The sequence below is a fragment of the Acinonyx jubatus genome, chromosome B3 (genome assembly GCF_027475565.1).
Source record: "Acinonyx jubatus isolate Ajub_Pintada_27869175 chromosome B3, VMU_Ajub_asm_v1.0, whole genome shotgun sequence".
Lineage (NCBI taxonomy): Eukaryota > Metazoa > Chordata > Mammalia > Carnivora > Felidae > Acinonyx > Acinonyx jubatus.
In genome coordinates this window covers 114,019,564-114,039,343 of record NC_069386.1, presented here as the reverse complement: position 1 = coordinate 114,039,343, position 19,780 = coordinate 114,019,564, and the positions used below count along the sequence as shown (strand labels likewise).

The 19,780-nt window shown below is 47.7% G+C and overlaps 1 protein-coding gene across 2 annotated transcripts in view; it reads left to right on the top strand.

The window, feature by feature from the left end:
* The window catches only part of MAP3K9 (mitogen-activated protein kinase kinase kinase 9), a 79,897-nt gene that overhangs the window by 26,001 nt on the left and 34,116 nt on the right, over positions 1-19,780 (top strand). The window lies entirely within an intron of this gene.

Genomic DNA, 19,780 nt, shown 5'->3' with positions numbered 1-19,780 from the left:
CCATGTCTGGAACCTCAGCTGGAACAATTTGGAGGGTCTGGTTGAGGCCGCAGCTGGAGGCGGAACTCTTCAGAAAGGCTTGTTCGCACATGTCTGGTGCCTGGGCTGAGAGGACTCGAAGGCTGGGACTGCTGGTGATGGTGCCCACGTGTGAGCCCTCCGAGTGTGGCTGGCTCGGGGCTGGTGGCCTTCTGACACGGTGGCTCAAGGCTTCAAGCACAAGTGTTGCAGTGAACAAGGCAGAAGCTGTGTCGTCTTTCCTGATCTGGCTCAGAAGTCATGCAGTGTCACTTACGCTGCGTTCTGGTGGTTAACGGGAGTCTCAGGCCCGCTGCGATTCAGAGGGGACAGAGACCCGCCTGTCTGCGGGAGGAGTGTCCAGATCACATCGGAGAAAAGCATAGAAGGTGGGAGATGTTGTGCCATTTTGAAAATGCCACCTGCCCTGCCTGCCAAGGGGACTCTGGTGGCAGAGCCTGGGGACACAGGTTCGTGGGGAGCCTGGGAGCAACGCCCCATGTCCACATGCCAAGGAAGAAGAATGGCTTTTTGTTGACAGAATCATCAAAGGTTTGATGTGCTGCCTCTTTCCTGATCATTTTTATCCAGTTTGTAGCTGAGGCATGACTGAGACCTGGCAGCTCTTCACGGTCAGGGTGAGACAGTGTGGTGGGAATGGTCAGAGCTGGCAGGTATTTGTGGAGATGTTCTTTAATAAGGAAAGTGGCTGCATAAAAGCTCTGCCTCTGCCTTTCCGTTTCCTGCTGGTGATATCTGTGTCTGGATGAGCTCAGGGCTAGAGTCCCAGCTGTGTTATCTGAGCTTAATTTGCACAAGGTGGCAATGGCTGTAGGTGCCCGAGTTGAAATAGTCCTATTTTAGGATGTGGCAGGGGGCAAGGTGTCCTGCAAACACACGCTGGGAAGTTTGGCCAGCAAGGTGGCGGTGGCCATTTGTGTTTTAATCACAAGAAGCTTGGCTGTGAGAGAACCTTCACTCGGCAGCGTGAGAGAGGTGGTAAGGGGCCACTGCGTCGAGAGAAGAGATAAAAGTGAAGTTCCCATGGAAAGCTGGGGCTGGTTAAAGGGGTCATTGAAAAATAGCTTGAAAAAGGCTGATGAATTGTGCTGTGTCTCTTGAGACCAGCCATTGTTAGTCTATAAATATATGAGTTCTCGCTCATGTCCCCTCTATCCTCCAGCCCTACAAAGCAGCAGAAATCCACCCCTCGTGCTGTTGAATCATGTAGCAGGCACAGATGTGGGCACGTCAGGAAGGCTGGTGCTTGGAGTTGTCTCTCAAGTGCTGGCTTACACGTATACATCTTTTCCCTTGTCCCCTGTGCACGTATTCGCGAGAAAACCAGCCAGAGTTGGGAGTGGCCTGGAGCCCTGGACGCCCTCCAGGTTTGGACCGAGGCCCCAGTATCACAGTCCTGTTAACTAGCCTGTCTGAACACTGTGCTTACGGCCCAGGTGCCGGAGGACTGGCTCTCAACAGGCAGTCCCGGGAAGCCCATCTATCAATTCTGGCCTCATTCTCAGCCCGTGCCATTCTCCGAGCTCTCTGCTGCCTGCCCTTGGCTGACATCGTGAAGCACAGAGCACTGGTATCTGGGGCTTGCCCGTTGTCCCAGATGAACGCGGGACTGAGCTACGTTGGCAAATAGTGTCTGGTGCCAGCATGTCAGGGCCGTGGAACTGCATGTGGTCCAGACCGTGGCAGTTTGTAATGTGTGAGTTTGTGACTGTGCCTGGAAGTGAAGGAACCGTGTTCCCAGGTGATTATGGAGAGCTGGGAGGGGATGGGAAGCTTCAGTCTGTATCGGAAGCTGTGAGATGGTGGGCGTGTGTTGGCACAGAGGTAGGGGCAGTGAAACCTCCCAAAGCCCCCGTCCTCGCTGAATGCGCGTACCTTCCCGAAAGATCGATGACCTACATACAGGTACCCAGCCGGAGCACGTGGGTGCTGTGAAGCTGGAGAGATTTCCCAGGACTCACTGGCCGCTCCTTTTCCCTGTTCGTGTGATTAATCGCTGCATCTCGCTGGCCCGTCATCTCCATCCCAGTACCGTGGTTCCTTCTTCGCCACCTCCCCTGGGTAACTGTAAAGGTCACTGTTGTGTCCTCGCTGCCTGTCTCTTGCTCTTTCAGTTCTGTTTGTCTCGCTGCAACCACACCACTTCCCTGCTCACAAACTGCCCGTCACTCCGGGACAGATTCCCAGCATGTCTGCGTGGCCTGCAGTCTTCCGGTCCGGCCCCAGCCCTTCGCTGCCGCTACGTCCTGCTCCAGCTACCGGGGACTATTTCCTCTTCCCTACATGTGTCGGGGTTTCTTCCCTTTGGCCTGAAACCACACTATTCCCCTTGCTCAGAGTGGCCTCCTGCCTCTTTCCCTTGGATGAAGCCCTGTCCTTTCTTCACAGCTCAGCAGCTGTGTCTTCTTAAAAAATTTTTTTCAGTTTATTTTATTTTTGAGAGAGAGAGAGAGAGAGAGCGTGAGCAGGGGAGGAGCAGAGGGGAGGGGGACAGAGGATCTGAAGCGGGCTCTGCGCCGACAGCAGCGAGCCTGATACGGAGCTCCAACTCATGAACTGTGAGATCATGACCTGAGCCGAAGTCAGACATTTAACCTACTGGGCCACCCAGGAGCCCCGGTGGCTGTGTAATCTGTGACCTCCTTCCGAGGATTTTCTTTCCGTCTCTCGTGTCCACGTTTCTCCACAGTAGATGCTTAAAGCAAGATGGGCGTGTGGGGTACACTAAGATCATCATCACGAACGTGGGAGTGGTAGCCAGTCGTCCCAGATTTACCACGTCCTGGCTGTGTAACTGACGAATGTGCTCACTTCGCTCGGCCGCAGTGTCTTCACCTGTAAACAGAAATGAAACAGTACCCGTTTCCTGAGGTGATTGATTGATGGAGGTAGTGCATGTAGGCTGCTTAGCACGGTGACTGGTATGTAGTTAGCGCTCCATAAATACTCGCAGCGCTGATGGCCGTGTTTATAAGGGGCGACTTATGGCCAGAACGAATGGGAGGGGGGGATGGGAGGGGGAAGGAGGTTCCATTCCTGTTTTCCTTTATAGGACCAACTCTTCCTCGTTCCTCTCTCCCCCTCTCCCCCGTGTAGGGGACTGCCGGCCTAAGCAACACAGCTAGTATCTTTAACCAAAGTCCGCAGATTCTTGGGCAGGAGGGTTACCAGGGAGGAGTTTTGCTCTCTTGAGTAACATCCTGGCTTCTCTGATCCTGGATGTTGGTTGTATTTTAGAGGCTTTAGTTAACCCCGAATCCCTTTTCACCCATGGTGTGGTGCCTTCTTCCCCGAGAGGAGGGTGGGTGCTGCACTTAGGCAGGGTGGGGCCTCATGGTCTGTGGGCCACGCCCAGCACCCTAAGAGTTGACCTGCTGGGGCCTGGGCCCCTCCAGTGAAGGGCTGACCCTTGTGCTTCCAAACTCTGCCCCGTAACTTGCCCACTTATAATTGCACCAGGCTAGTCTTACAGGGGAGACTTTCTGGCCCCTGGACTGTGATAGAGCGAGGAGAATCTTCCTCTCTAAAATAACCTTTCTCCATTTGGGGATATAGAGAATGGTCGTTCCTGAGGTAAATGAGCAGTGAGCAATGTTTCTCCCATGGTGGATTGTGGCTGTTGGTGAACAGGGGAGCTGAGGTACAGAGCTTTTGGAGTTGACCCATATTGTTTGCACTTCTGATATATAACCTCAACCTCTTTTCCCCCTCTCCGGAGGCCCTTTATGCTAGCCTGGTAAGACACACATTTTAGAAAAAGGGAAAAGAGAGGCATGGGTGGGGACAGGAACAGAAGGTCCCACTGTGAGGTAGTGACCTAGGCACTGGACCAACTAACAGGACCCTGGTGCTGGATGGGAAATTGGAGGCTCGTCATTCTAGGGTGTTTCATAGCTCTTATGGCCTAGTGTCTGCAGGGCCAGTGGGAGAAGATTCTGTAAGTCAAAGCAGAGATCCTGGGTTAAGAACATCCTGTGTTGGGGGGGCAGCTGGGTGGCTCAGTTGAGTGTCCAACTTCAGCTCAGGTCATGATCTCATGGTTTGTGAGTTCGAGGCCCACATTGGGCTCTGTGCTGACAGCCAGGAGCCTGCTTGGGATCCTCTCTCTCTCCCTCTCTCTCCCCCTGCCCCTCAAAAATAAATAAATAAAGCATTAAAAACAACAACAACAACAACATTCTGTGTTGGGCGTTGCTGAACAGCTGTATTGGACCTTCCTGCCACTGCTCAGCACCAAATACATACCTGTTTTGAGGGTGAAGGTCCAGTGGAGAGAATAGGACTTAAGGCCCCAGGATTCCCCTGCTTTGTTAGTTCCTATCCTCATACGTTTGAACATTTAATGTGAAGTCAGCCCTCCCACTGGCTTCACTGAGTTACCATCTGGGGGGGTGTGACTGGAAGGTGACCAGTGCTACTGAGTTTGCAGGGTCCAGCCTGCACCACTCACCGCAAGACTCACGACTTCTAAAACAGTTTCAGACCTGGTGTAGGACAGTTACTTGTCTTGCCCCCATCAACACCTTTCCCCGTGCCCCCAAGCTGATGTACTGTCTCGGCCGTGGCGCTTTTAGCACACATTTTCCCTAAATAATGCCTGGTGAGATGTTGCCCACCAGCAGGCTTTTGCCACCACTCCTTGCCAAAGCTGTCCTGCTGTGGGTCTGTGAGCTTCCTGGAAATATAGTCTTTATTTCTAATATACTCTTATTTAAACATAAAAAGCTGGTTCCCTTCCCTACAAGGATACAGAGCACTACTCAGGTGGTTTGGCTTTAGTCTGAGACCCTGGAGTTCCGGTGAAAAGGGCAGTGTGCACACAGGTAGAATTAGGTTTGACTCCTACTTTGGTGGCTTCTCTCCTGTTCTAAATGCAGGTTTTCCTCCTTGTCCCTCCCTACCACTAAGACATAGCCATCAACTTGACAGGGTTTTGGGAAAACCACTCTTTTTTTTTTTGTAATTAAAAAAAAAATGGCTTTTAATGTTTATTTTTGAGAGAGAGAGAGAGCCAGTGCAAGCAAGAGAGGGGTGGAGAGAGAGGGGGACACAGAATCTGAAGCAGGCTCCAGGCTCCGAGCTGTCAGCACAGAGCCCAACATGGGGCTTGTACCCATGACCTGATCATGACCTGAGTTGAAATCAAGAGTTGGACGCTTAACCAACTGAGCTACCGAGGCACCCCTAACGACTTAATTTGTAAAATATTAACAAAGAATACCCGTTTAATGTAGACAATTTTTCATAATAAAGATGAATATAAGAGGGGCGCCTGGGTGGCGAGGTCAATTGAGCCTCCCCGACTTTGGCTCAGGTCATGATCTCGCAGTTTGTGAGTTCGAGCCCTGTGTCGGGCTCTGTGCTGACAGCTCAGAGCCTGGAGCCTGCTTTGGATTCTGCATCTCCCTCTCTCTCTGCCCCTCCCCTGCTTATGCTCTGTCTCTGTCTCAAAAATAAATAAAACATTAAAAAAAATTTTTAGATGAATATAAGAAAAACTTATCGCCCCAAAACCCGGTACCCAGAGGTAACTATGGTTAACATTTAGGTATATATCCTTCAGGTGTTTTTCTGTCTGGTAAACAGGCAGCATATTCCTAACAAAAAGAAATCTGATCAAACCATGTATTTTTGTATACTAATGTTTTATGAAAGTATAGTCATATATATTATTGCTTGCTACATCTTTTTTGTGTATGTATTTAAAATTTTTTTTTAATGTTTATTTATTTTTGAGAGAAAGAGAGAGCACGAGCTGGGGAGGGGCAGAGAGAGAGAGGGAGACACAGAATCCAAAACAGGCTCCAGGCTCCGAGCTGTCAGCACAGAGCCCAAGGCGGGGCTCAAACCCATGAGCCATGAGATCGTGACCTGAGCTGAAGTCAGACACTTAACCCACTGAGCCACCCGGTCGCCCCTTTCTATATGTATTTTAAAGTGCATATACAGTACCTATTAAAAAGCTAAATTGTATCACAGGGTTAATAATAAGAAACAAAGATCTCCTGCTCTAGCCTTTCTTACTCCCTGAATCTTCCTCCTGGCTAGTGATCTTGAGAGGAAGTACTAGTTTAATTTATAGTTGAACACATTGTACTTAGCACAGTACATATGGGCTCTCTCTACAGGGGGCTCTTTAAAAAAAAAAATTAAGTCAACACTTATTATAGAACATGACATACTACTTAAAAAACATGCAGCTGAAACGTGTCAAGTGGATTCATTTTATAGAAGCTTGGAGAGGTTTTCCAAATCTTCGGCTGTATTGTACAGAGATTTTATTGACTGGAATTGTTGCTTTGGGTTTAGATTTTCGATTTTAATGTATCTATTTGCTAAAAGAGATTTTGTAGCAGTGGAATTGAACTTCGTACCTGTTAGATTAGGTTAGCTGATGCGAGACAGACACCCAAAGTAACAGTGGCTGAACTAAGAAATCTTTTTGTCTTAAATGTAAAAGTCTGGCAGGAGACGGCCCGCGGTTAGCATGACATGTCTGTTCCACAAGCGCTAGACTCCTTCCATTTCACACTTCTGCCAACTTTCAGGCAGAATCTTATCCTCAGAGTCCAAGGTAGCGGCTAGATCTCCAGGTATCCCGTCTGTGTTCCAGGCAGCACGATGTGGGAAGGGATGAAGAACAGCCAAAGGCCTTGAGCTGATGACCTTTAAGACCAGTTACAGAAGGCAGCCACATGATACTTCCGAGTCACCTGGCTATGCTTTCGAACTGGGATACTGGGAAACATAATTAATGTTATATGTGGCCGGGTGCCCATCATGCACTTGAGGGTTCTGTTACTATGGGATGAGGGGAGAATAACCATTGAAGGGCGACTAGCAGTCTGGGTCACAGCTTTCAGGCTCTGTTCCTATCATTAATCCCTCGTTAGTCCTTCCATGATATGTTGCCAGGATTGCTAATGTAGCAATTCTTTTCTGCTGTGTTTTCAGTTTGTTTTCTGTTTCTCATGGAACGCTGCTGACTCTGTCCTTCTGCTTTAACCCTTCCTTGGAGATTTCTCTCCCATCGCCTCCTCTGGAGTCAGAGGCCTTGAGACACCTGCTTGGATATGAGTTGGTGGCTGGCTGCCCTTTTCCTCAAGGGCAGTAGCCTTCTGTTTTGTGCGTGGTGGGCTTCCAGTGACATCATTGAGATCAGTGGTTCCCAGTGATGGGCTGTAGCCCTCTGGGGAGGGGGCTACTGCAAGGCCTTTTTGAATCTAAGTGTGTTTGCAGAGTGTCAACATTCATGTCTGTTTTTCAAATGTGTGTAGGTGCTGTTGTGTTGATAGAATGCAAATTCGATTGAAAGTGTTTTTCTCAGTGAATATTTTAATACGGCAGGGTGGTCGGGGCACTGAATGTGATTTCATTCAAACCTGGGTTAGGTCCGGGCTCTGCCTCTTACGCCTGTGGACTAGCCTCTCTGGATTTCAGTCTCCACATCTGAAAGTGCCTTCCTGAATTACTGGGAGAACGAAGTTAGATTATGGATGTAAGTCACTTGGCCCAGTGCACGGCACACTGAAGCTCCCATGAACATTAGCTCTGAGTCGTATTTTCTTCTTAATCAACATTAAAGGTACATCTGTCATCATAATAGCATTTTTTCTAAGGGTGAAAGGACATATTTCAAGAGGTTGGGAGCCATTGCTGTAGCTTCTTTGGTGATTCCGACATAGCCAGCCCTCAAACAAGTTTGGGGACCACCATGTAAACTGATTCAGTCAGAAACCTTTTGGGATGATTTGCATGTATGTATTTATATATTTATTTAAGTTTTTAAAATGTATTTATTTATTTGGGGAGGGGCAGAGAGAGAGGGAGAGAGAGAGAATCCCAAGCAGGCTCTGCACAGTCAGCATGCAGAGCAGACGTGGGGCTCAAACTCAGAAAACCGGGAGGTCGTGACCTGAGCTTAAATCAAGAGTCGGCTGGTTAACCGACTGAGCCACCCAGGTGCCCTGTATCCATTTATTGATTCAACCAAGAAAAGTCCTTCCTGAGCACCTATTATGCCTCCTCAGGCTGCAGGCATAGAAAGGAAGCCATCGTGGTTCAGCTTTGCTCTAGCTCTGGGACAGGCAAAGGTCACTGTGCTGAGTGCTCTTTGGCTGCTCCGGCAGGGCTTCCTCTTCTGTTTCCTTCGGTTGCCTCTTCTGCACCAAGAGAGGGCGGATCCTAAGTCCTCGAGGACCTGGTTCTCTCACCTCTCTGCACTTCTGATGGGGCCTTCGGCTGCCCCCGCTGAGTGTTGCCGGGAAGCACAGCTTTGCCGGTCGTGCCAGTGGAACCCAGCGGAGCTCTGCTGACCTTGCTGAACTGGCTGGGGCCTCTGAGGCTGCGTCTCCTGGCCGTCTCCAGGCAGCGCCGCACCTGCTGAGGCGGAGAGTCGGGGAGTCTAGGTGGTGAATCATTTGCCTCAGTAAGCGAGTCTGGCCTCTCTTGGCCCTGCCTGGAGGGACAGAGTGGGCTGAGGGTCAGCAGGGGCCGGGAGAGGCCAGGGGATGCATGCACGGTAGTGGTCCGTGAGGCAAGCTTTTCCGCGTGGTTCTTGCTGAGTTAGCCTGGCAGGGAGGTGGCTCCATGTTAGCCACGGACCTGTTGGCATTCTGGGCTGCTGGGTGGGGCTAGAGCCTGAGTTCTTCCTTCCTCCGCTGGAGACAACGGGCCGCAGGAGGCAAATGTCTCACGCACTGACTCAGGTGCCCTAAGGCCTGGCTGCGTCTAGTGAATGGGACTTTTCTCTGGGGTACAGTCATCTTGCCGGACTCCTCTTTGTCCTTTGGTTTAGCTGTTACTCCACTCGGATGGGTGGTGGGGCCTGGCTGGCCCCAGGAAAGACCGACACTGCTTTCAGGGAGTTACAGACTCGGAATGTCAGAAGCAGGGGGAACGGGGGCCTGGTGCAGATCCGCAGTGGTGGAGCCAGAACCCAGACGTTCTGGCTCTTCAACTGTTACTTTTTTTCTTTCTGCCTTTTTGCAGCTCAGAGGTTGTTTTTGCTAAGGTGGGAGAGAGGGGAAGCTGTGACGTAGGTCTGGGCTTTGGCGGGAAGACGCAGGAGAACCTCCGTAACTGGAGAGGTGGAAGAACGAAGCCAAGCAAAGGGGAAGCCCCTGCAGGTACCTTTGGGTACAGACCATACCAGCTCCTTCTCCCTACACCAAGAAAACAAGCAAAACTGAAGGCAGGATCCCGGGCTGGGACGGCAGATTGAACACGTACACGTACTGCATCTTCTGGTGCTCACTCTTAAAACCCAGCTAAAACTGCAGGAACTCACCAGGCCGGCAGGAGAGGAGGCCGCAACAACCAAGTTTTGGAAGCTGGAAAACAGGGGGGTGAATGGTAACTAGGTGACGTAGGACATTTGAAAAAGATCGTTTTAAACGGACAGAAAAGCAAAGAACCAGTCAGTTTATATCACAGACTCCTAAAAAGTCTAGCAACTGGCAGCCCCAGGCACCTCTGAAGCTGGGGCCAAGTGAGGTCCTAAAGTGAGCAAGATTGGGTAGCAGTGCTGTGCAATGCATTTGAGTCCCATGGATCTTTCTCCTCCACTCCTCCACCGACCGCCTTTCCATTTGGAAGAGGTTAACAGTTTCTAGACAGGGGGACTAAGCACAGTGGAGGGTATGGGTGTTTTATTTAAAAAAAGGAGGGATGGGGCAGCTGGGTGGCTCAGTCGGTTAAGCGTCCGACTTTGGCCCAGGTTGTGAACTCGCAGTCCGTGAGTCTGAGCCCCATGTCAGGCTCTGTGCTGACAGCTCAGAGCCTGGAGCCTGCTTCGGATTCTGTGCTTCCCTCTCTCTCTGCCCCTCCTCCGCTCATGCTCTGTCTCTTTCTTTCTCTCTCTCTCTCTCAAAAATAAATAAACATTAAAAAAAAAGGAGGGACGAAGTAAGCGTTTACAGACTGCAGTGTGCATTCTGAGACCCCCTTGGCCCTCACGACTGGCTTCCCAGCACATTTGGTAGCCAGGCCTTTCCTTTCCCAGCCATTTGGAAGAGAACTCCCTGAGAGCTGACCAGCTCAAGAGGAGTGACCTCTGATATTCCTTTCTAGGCTTATCTGGATTTCCCCACAGTGAAGCTCAAAGTTGACAGATTCCTCCTGTGTGCTTAGAGGTTCTAGTCAGCTTATGGTTCCTCACACCTTTTCCTGCCTACTTATTATGGAAAACTTACAAGTAAGGGAGATTGCATAACGAACACCCATGTACTCACCAGTTTCAACACTGGCCAGCTCGAAGGTAATCTTCCTTTGTTACCCTGCTCATTCCCCAGCCTTGATTATTTTGAAGGAAATCTGTAGCATCATTTCATATTTTCAGTAACTATTTCAGTACTTCCTTCAAAATATGAGGACTTTTTACTTTTATTTATTTTTAAAGATTTTATTGTTAAGTAATCTTTACACCCAACGTGGGGCTGGAACTCGCAACCCCAAGATCCAGAGTCGCACGCTCCACCAACTGAGCTAGCTAGGTGCCCCAGGATTAAAACCTAAGCACAGACGCCTGGGTGGCTCAGTCGGTTAAGCATCTAACCTCGCCCCAGGTCACGATCTCACAGTTTGTGAGTTTGAGCCCCACATCGGGCTCTGTGCTGACAGCTCAGAGCCTGGAGCCTGCTTCGGATGCTGTGTCTCCTTCTGTCTCTGCCCCTCCCCTGCTCGCACTCTGTCTCTCTCTCTCTCTCTCTCAAAAATAAATAAACATTAAAAAAAAATTTGTTTTAAACCTAAGCACCGTTTGGTTCTTAATCACAAACAGACAACCAAGGGTTGCTATAAGTCTGAGTGAAAGTGCATTAGAGGCCAAAACACAGATAGGAAAAGCAGCTGAGGCAAAGTGCACTGGAGAAAACAAAGAAGTAAAAAAAAGAACCATTGGCAATACACGGGGGTAGAAGAAAAGATATTGTGCCCATATTTAAAAAAAAAAAAACAAAAAAAACAGCTACCTGATGCCAAGCACCAAAAAAAAAAAAAAAAAAAAAAAAAAATCAGAGAAGGAAAAAGAGCTCCTTTAGTAATTAAAACCATGATAGGGAAATGCAAAACCCAATAGAAGAGTTCGAAGGTAAAGTGATGACGTTTCCTAAAGAAGAGCAAAAAGAAAAAACAGATGGGGAAAATAGAGGAGAAAAGAAAACTGGAGGACCAGTCTAGAAAGCCCGATATCTGAATAATAGAGGTTCTAGAGTGGGAAAACAGAAATACAGGCAAGGAAATTAACAGTAAAACACTTCAAGAAAATTCTCTGTAACTGAAAGACATGGGTGCTCAGATTTCAAAGTACAAAGTTCCCGCCTCAAGCCACATCCCTCTAAGATTTCAGACCACAGGGGACGAAGAAAGGAGGAGAAATTTCCCAAAGGAAAAAGACATCACTTACAGGCATCACGAGGCTCAATGGCCTGAGGCTTCTTAACAGTGTTGGAAGCAAGAAAATGGTGCATAATGCCTTCGAAATTGTGAACGGAAATCTCCAATTTTATACCAAGTATGGGGATGGAATATAGACATTTTCAAACAACAACAACAAAGTACCTTCCGTGCATTCTTTCTAAGGAGCTACTGGAGAATGCACACCACTCAAGCCAGAGAAGAAACCAGCAGAGAGAGAGAGTGTCCTGTCCCTGCAGGACCCAGGGATTAACACAGCAGGAAAAACCCCGCAGGAAATGAAGGAAAAACCCTGCAGACTGTGAAGAAAGAGCACAGGAGAACGGCTGTGCCCCAGACCTAGAGGTTGGGCAGTTGACATCCTGCAGTGTGAGTCAGGACTGACATCGCCACCTCGGCTGCTGCTGGTGTTACATTGATTTAACCTGAGGCCTGCCTGCCTGCGGGAAGCCTGGTCCAGATTCTTATCTACACTCAGCTGTCTTGCTCATGTGTTGATGAAGCTCCTGGGCGCTCCTCCTTGCCCTGCTTACCGGATAGACAAGTGTTTTCTTTGCCCAACCGGAGAAGCAGAGGTAGGTCAAAGTGAATTTAGAAATAGAAAATCCAGAGGAGTTCACACCTGTGTCTGTGACCTTATTTGGAAGTGGAGTCTTTGCGGATGTGATCAAGTTAAGATGAGGCCACACGGATGAAGTCTGGCTCTAATCCAGCGACCGGTGTCTTTGTAAGAAGAGGGAAACTTGGATACAGACACACAGAGACGAGAAGGCCGTGGGAAGACACAGACACACGCACAGGGCACACAGCCAGATGAAGACACTGGAGTTACCGCTGCCCAAAGCCGTGGAGCACCTAGAATTGCTAGCAGTCACCAGAAGCTAGAAGAGGCAGGGAAACACTCTTCCTTCCCTGGAGTCTTCAGAGGGAGCATAGCCCTGCTGACACCTTGGTTTTAGACTTGAATTCTAGCCTCCAGAATTCAGAAAAAATTTCTACTGTTTTAAGCCACCAAATTTGTCGTGACCATTTTACAGCAGCCCTGGGAAACTAGTTACACACAGCTGCATTTGTGCCGGCCACTCGCCTTTGCAAAACGTCTCCTGCAGGGATGTATACACAGGCGGTAACGTTATAAAAAGTAGGGGAATGAGGGCCGCCTGGGTGGCTCCGTCGGTTAAGCGGCCCAACTCTTGATTTCGGCTCAGGTCATGATCTCGCAGTTTGTGAGTTCGAGCCCCGCGTCGAGCTCTGTGTTGACAGCTCGGAGCCTGGAGCCTGCTTCCAGTTCTGTGTCTCCCCTCTCTCTTTGTCCCCTCCCCGCTCACGCTCTTTTTCTCTCTCTCTCAAAAATAAATAGTGTTTTCAAAATTAGGGGTCCCTGGATGGCTCAGTTGGTTAAACGTCCAACTTCAACTCAGGTCATAATCTCACGGCTGGTGAGTTCAAGCCCCTCATCGGGCTTTGCGCTGACAGCTCAGAGCCTGGAGCCTGCTTCAGATTCTGTGTCTCCTCTCTCTGCTCCTCCCCTGCTCGTGCTTTGTCTCTCTCTCTCTCAAAAATGAATAAACTTAAAAAAAAAAAAGTAAAGTTTAAAAAAGTAAAAGAATTCTTTAAAATTAAAAAAATAATCAAAAAAAATAAAAGTAAGAGAATGAATGACAGAAGCTAGGAAAGGGATGTGACTAGGAGGGACACACAGAGCTTCTAGGAGATTAGATGGGGATATAGGAGTTGTCCTCTCATTTTCTTTAAACTACATACGTGTTCTGTACACTCTCCTATGTGTCTACACATTTGACAATAATTTGAGAAAAAAAAAAAGACTAGACCAAGCAAAACACAACAACACTCAGAACAGAGTTAGACCAGCTGCTTAATCTGGTGCTGAATCATTCGTAGCGAATGAAGGCCTGGGGACGGAGCCTTGGCGCCAAGGTGAACATTTAGCAAGTCAGAGCCCCTTGTGCTAATGGCGATGAATAATAAATAAGAAATCTCAAAATGATAAATCATCCACCAAAGCTAAATTTGCCATTACGACATATGGGAGTGTCTCCTCAGTTGTGCCAAGTTTTGAGAGCCTGGCTTCCAGCTAAAGGATATTAGGTCAGACTCCGAGCCCTCTGTGGCCTCCCCTGCCTGACTCATTTCTCCCTCTGATAACCTGATCGGAGCTGGCCTTTTAGGTGGTCAGTTTAAAATACCACTGAGTTCCATAGAAAGTCACTCAAGCTCTTCATATTCATATTAATTCAAAGTGAATTAAGATTCACTTTGGCACTAGTTACCTTTCTTGATTCCTCTCCAACACCTTTTGTTTGTTTGTTTGTTTTTAATTTTAGAGAAAAAGAGTGTACACACAAGCAGGGGAGGAACGGGGTTGGGGCGGGGCGGGGAGGGAGAGAGAGAGAGAGAGAGGGAGAGAGAGAGGGAGAGGGAGAGAATCCCAAGCAGTCTCCATGCACAGCATGGAGCCCAGTGTAGGGCTTGATCCCATGACTCTGGGTTCATGACCTGAGCCAAAATCAAGAGTCGGACACCCAAATGACTGAACCACCCGGGCACCCCACTCTCCAACACCTCTAATCACTTATTTCTAATGGAGATCGAAGGCCTTAAAAAAGGAGTTTGACCTGTAACAGGGTCTACTGAAACTTAATAACAGTGATTTTTGTTTTGGTTTGTTTTATTTGTACAGGTTAACTGCTATTAGGAGAATATTTGTGTTTTTCATTTATAACAATATAAAATTTCTTTTAGTAATTTTTAAAAAGTCACTGTAAAGAAAACTATTAAGTTAATGGTATATAAGTGGTATCCTGATCTAGAAATAATCAAGAATAATGTCCATGGGTTACTCAGGTTCAGAAGACTGCTTCTCCTGCTTATCCTTGTAGCAAAATGTAGGCCCTTATCATTGATGTTCCCTTTGTCTTGACCTGATAGTCAATTTTGTCTTGTATCTTTCTTTTTGTTGTTGTTGTTGTTTGTTTATTTATTTATTTTTAGAGAGTATGCACACATGCATGTGAGAAAGCATAGGAGGAGCACAGAGAGAGGGAGAGAGAGAATCCTAAGCAGGCTCTGTGCTGTCAGTGCAGAGCTCGATGCGGGGCTTGATCCCACAAACCATGAGATCATGACCTGAGCCGAAATCAAGAGTTGGACGCTTAACCGAAGGAACCACCCAGGCGCCCCTGTCTTGTATCTTTCCATTCAGTACGTAGAAGGCCCTTAAGGGCAGAATCTCTAGCTTCTCTTTCCTTGTAAACCCCCACCCGACCTGGAAGCAGCCAGATGTGGATGTGTTATTCATCAGTAAACCCTGGCTACAGCATTCCTCTTTCTTCAGTCTCGTTATCTTGCCTGGTCCTTATCGGCTCCCCTTTGTGCCTCAGGACGGATGACACTGGAGGATGTCACCCCCGGTGCCCATAGGGTGGGGAAGTGGACTGCCTGAGAAGATGTACAAGATACTTCTTCAGTGAAATAAGTGAAGGGTCAGTTCTTGCAGAGTCTGGCTCTGTTCTGGTTCCCGGAGACGGAATGGTGTGGATTCCAGAAGAAAGAGAATGGGGTTTTTGTCCTCAAGGAGTCCTATCCATCACATTCCAGGGATGATGAGACACACCTACGTGCAGCAGTTGGGAAGGATTTAAAAGAAGTATATAAAGTTCAATTGTGATACTGATTTTGGGTGCCGAAGGAATAATTCAGGAAAAGGGAGAGCAGTGAAGACTAGTTAACCAGTGACGGTTTAGGGATCAGGCAGAACTTGAGATAAGCCTTAAAGACACATAGGATTCCTTACTGTCCTCTGGATGGCACAGCACATGAAGAGAGATGTGGCTTTGGTCCCATCTCCATCCCTCACTTAGCCTTGCTGTATCTGTTTTAGTATGGGTAGAATTGGGAGAATGTTTGCACCTACCTCATAGGGTTGATTTAAGAATTAACTAAGGTGATTTATGTAAAGCTCTTCACATACGTTAGGTAAAGAGCATCATGCCTCTACATAGCAAGTGATCAATAATGGGTAGCTATCATTATTAATTTATCAACCATTCCATTTATTTATACAGGGAAAATTTATTGCATGGCTATCATCTATCAGGGACTCCCAGACTCCCCACCAGTGTCCTCAGTACCTTTAACGCCGAGTCCCATGGCTTCCACTTATGCATGAGACGCTTAATCATGATAGTAATCATAATAGCTGTAGTGTCCTGAGTGGCTGTGTATGTGTCAGACCCTCTGCCACGTGATTCGTTACTACATCACCTTTAATCTTTATCCCCATTTTACAGAAACGAGAATAGAAATGCAGAGTTTATGAAATTTGTGCAGGGTCCTATGTGGAGTGTCAAGCCTGGGATTTAAACTGTCTGCTTTTTGGGTGTTGGTTTGTTAGTTTGTTTGGTCCACACTGACTCTTGTTACTGTCACCGTATACCCATGATGTTTCCCAAACTGTACTTGGCTTCCTCAAAGAGCTGTGCCTCTCAACTTCAGTCCGCAACACCTCTATTCTACTTGTCCCGCATGTCTGAAAGACAGGAACCCCGCCCCCTTCTCCATCAAGCCTCTGTATCTGGTTAGCCAGTAGGTTTTTGGTTTTTTCCCCCTGTTCCCCTTACACTGGCCGGCACCTCCACTGACTTAGGCCTGGACTTGTTGATTTCAGGATTTGTTCCACTGCCCTAGCCTTGAGAGGTGAGGGCCACACAACACGCTTGGATGGACTTCAGTAGATTTTGATAAACCATTCTTAAGTTTTCTAAGAAGTAAAGCACAATCATTCGTTAGTTCTGTGGCTGTTTGTCAGTGGTAGAAACTCAGAATGGTCTAACTGCAGCGGTACAGATAAGTGAGTTGCTGTGATTAAACCTTTTCCTCCCTGGGGAAAGTGTGTTGGGAGACAGCTACTCTGTTCTGTTTTTAAAAGTAAAGCCATTTTCTTTAACAAATGGGACAGTTGGATATCCACATGCAAACAAATGAAGTTGGACACCCTTATATGATATACAAAAATGAACTGAGAATGGATCAATGACCTAAATACAAGAGCTGAACCTGTAAAACTCTTAAAACATACAAGTAAATCTTTATAAACTTCGATTTGGCCATAGAATTCTTCTTACACCAGAAGCATGACCAACAAAATAAACAGATAAAGTGGACTTCATCTAAAGTAAAAGCTTTTGTGCATCCATGGACATTGTCAAGTAAGGAAAAAGACAGCCTACAGAAAGGGGGGAAATGTTTGCAATCATATATTTGGTAAGGGTTTAGTATCCAGAATATAGAAAGAAGTCTTATAACTCAAAACAAAAAGACATTACTTTTTAAAAATATACTTATTTTAAATAAGAGTGAGTGAAAGAGAGTGAGCACATGAGCAGGGACGGGCAGAAAGAGAGGGAGAGAGAAAATCCCAAGCAGGCCCTGCACCGTCAGCACACATCCCAACACGGGGCTTGAGCTCACGAACCATGAGATCATGGCCTGAGCTGAAATCAAGAGTTGGACACTTAACCAGTTGAGCCACCCAGGTGCCCCAAAAAGACATTTCTTGAAAGAAGATATACAGACAGCAAACAAGCACGTGAATGGATGCTCAGCATCATTAGTCATTAGAGAAATGCAAGTCAAAACCACAATGAGCTGCCACTCTACATCCACTGGGATGGCTATCATCTAAAAAAATTGAAGGAAAATAAGTGCGTTGAGGATGTGGAGACATTGGAACCTTCATACACTGCTGGTGGGGGTGTAAAATGGCACAACTAAAACAATTTTTTTGAAAAGGGCCACCTGGGTGGCCCAGTTGTTTGAGTGTCTGACTCTTGATTTAGGCCCAGGTCATGATCTCAGGGTCATGGGATTGAGCCCCGCACCAGGCCCCACGCTGAGCATGGATCCCGTCCCAGATTCTCTTTCTTTATCCCTCTGCCACTCTCCCCTGCTCATGCATGCTCTCTCTCCCCAAAATTAAAAATAAAAAATTTAAGAAAAATAAAATGGCACAGCTGGCGTGGGAAACAGCAAACATAGAATTACCATTATAGCCATTATTCCGCTCCTGTGTACATAGCCCAAAGGACTGAAAACAAGTCCTCAAATGAATATATTTATGTACATATGTGTGTATAGCAGCACTAAATCACAATAATCAAAAGGTTGAAACAGCCGAAATGTCTGTTGTGGAGAGATAAACAGATGGTGGTGCGTCTATACCGTGGAATATTATTCAACCATGAAAAGGAATACAGTGCAGATACAAGGTATAATATGGATGGACTTTGAGGACATTATGCTAAGTGTGTCATATATTGCATGGTTCCATTTATGTAACATATCCACAATAGGTAAATGCATAGAGAGAGAGCAGGTTGGTGGCTGCTAGGAGTCGGGTGGAGGGGAGAATGGGGAATGATTGCTTGATGAGTATGGATTTCCTTTTGGAAAAGGAAAATTGGATGAAAAATATTTTGGAACTAGACAGAGATAGATGTAGCCAGGATCACTAGCTGGCTTCTGATGACAGTCTCTTCTTTGCTGAGGTCAGGACCCCATGGCTGGCGATTTCTAACTCTGATGCCTTCACGGGTCCAATCTATGGGGATCTGTGTCTGAGGTCAGCCGGATAGAAGTCAGCAGGGAGTGGTGGGGATTAGGTGGAACTAGGCTGGACCTGCACTGTCTAAAGGCATTCGTGTTCAGGGAGACCTTCCCTGGGTGGATTCTTGCCCCATCTCCATCATTCTGCCATCCCTCTCCAACCATCTGGCAGGCTAATGTATTTAAATATCTTTGCTGTACCATTCATTCTCTCTAAACCCATGTCCTGTAACAGAACCTAAACTTCTTTGTTCCCCCTTCCAGTCTAGGATCTGCGGAAGGTCAGCTGGTTCTAGATGCATCATCAAACTGTTGCCCTCCTCCCACTCACCCTGTCCCAGCACCTGGAGTTTGGGTGATAAGACTAAATCCCATTAGCTATGTAAGGGGATGGGCTCACTCTGAATCTTTGGTTTAAGGGTGGCTTAGAGAGAGAGGGTCAGCAGCTGGCGGCTGCCTCTAATCGGGGAATGGTGGGTTTCTTTAGTGTCACTGGCCCAGCAATTTGAGGGCATATTTGTTATATCTGCCGGCAGAGAAGGGGAGAGGGGCACAGAAGAATCTGGAAAGATGTTTGTTATTCGAGGAGATGGAGAAAGTTTTTTTAAAATCTGTCCAAGCATTTAGAGACTTGGATCCATTCAGCTCAGAGTGGGGAGGGGTGTGTCAGGGGAGTCCGGGAGAGGGTGTGGAGGAAGGAGACCTAGTCCATTAGATCTAGGGAGGGGCCAGCACTGTTTTCTTTTGTGCTTCCAGCTCTATAGCTGCTTGTAATCCCCTCTTCACTGCTGATTTTCTGAGAAGCACTTAGGACAGAAAGATCTTTGTCCTTCCAGTAGGTAACAATAGGTAACCATCCTTCCAATAGGTAACAATCCAGTGGGCATTTGCAGGCTGGGGGCAGGATGAGAAAAGTATAGCTGTGTGACTTGAAGGAACTGCCTAAGGCTCTTGTGCCCTAAAAAGCACCCCTAAACCCCTCCATGGTGCCCAGAGTACCACCATCACACATTGCTTTATTGAAGGAGTTTGCCTCTCAGAGGTAAAGGTAAAGCCTTCTGAAGAGGCCCTCAGCGAGGGTCACTGGAAAGTCAACCCTGGGAGGGTGTGACCCAGCACAGTAGGGCTCAGAACTGATTTTTTTCATTGTTTACCTAGACAGAGTGGTTGGAGGAACCGAGTCAACTTTTTTGTTACTCTGTCTTCAGTGGATTCCTTTCCCTCCCCTTCCCATTTGGACTTGGAGAGCAGGGATGGGGAGAGACTCTTCCTACCTTCTCTGAAGTCCTGAGTATAAAGCTCTGAATCCCAGGTGTTCAGCGTCCGGCCCGGGAGAGGTTGTGCTTTCATGAGGCCTTCAGAACCTTCCTGCTTGTGGAAATGGAGGCCTGGCTCGCACGTACCCTCTGCCCGCTCAGAGCTTCTCGGCTTGGCATACGGCACTTCAGTCACTTAGCGTGTTTGCTCTTTTTTTGTTTTTTAATTTATTTTTGAGAGAGAGAGAAATTGCAAGTGAGGGAAGGGCAGAGAGAGAGACACACAGAATCGGAACCAGGCTCCAGGCTCCCAGCACAGAGCCCGATGGGGAGTTCGAACTCACGAACCGTGAGATCGTGACCTGAGCCCCTTACCCACCTGAGCCACCCAGGTGCCCCTTAGCGTGTTTGCCCTTTTTAGGAAGATTGACTCCTGCAAGGGGATG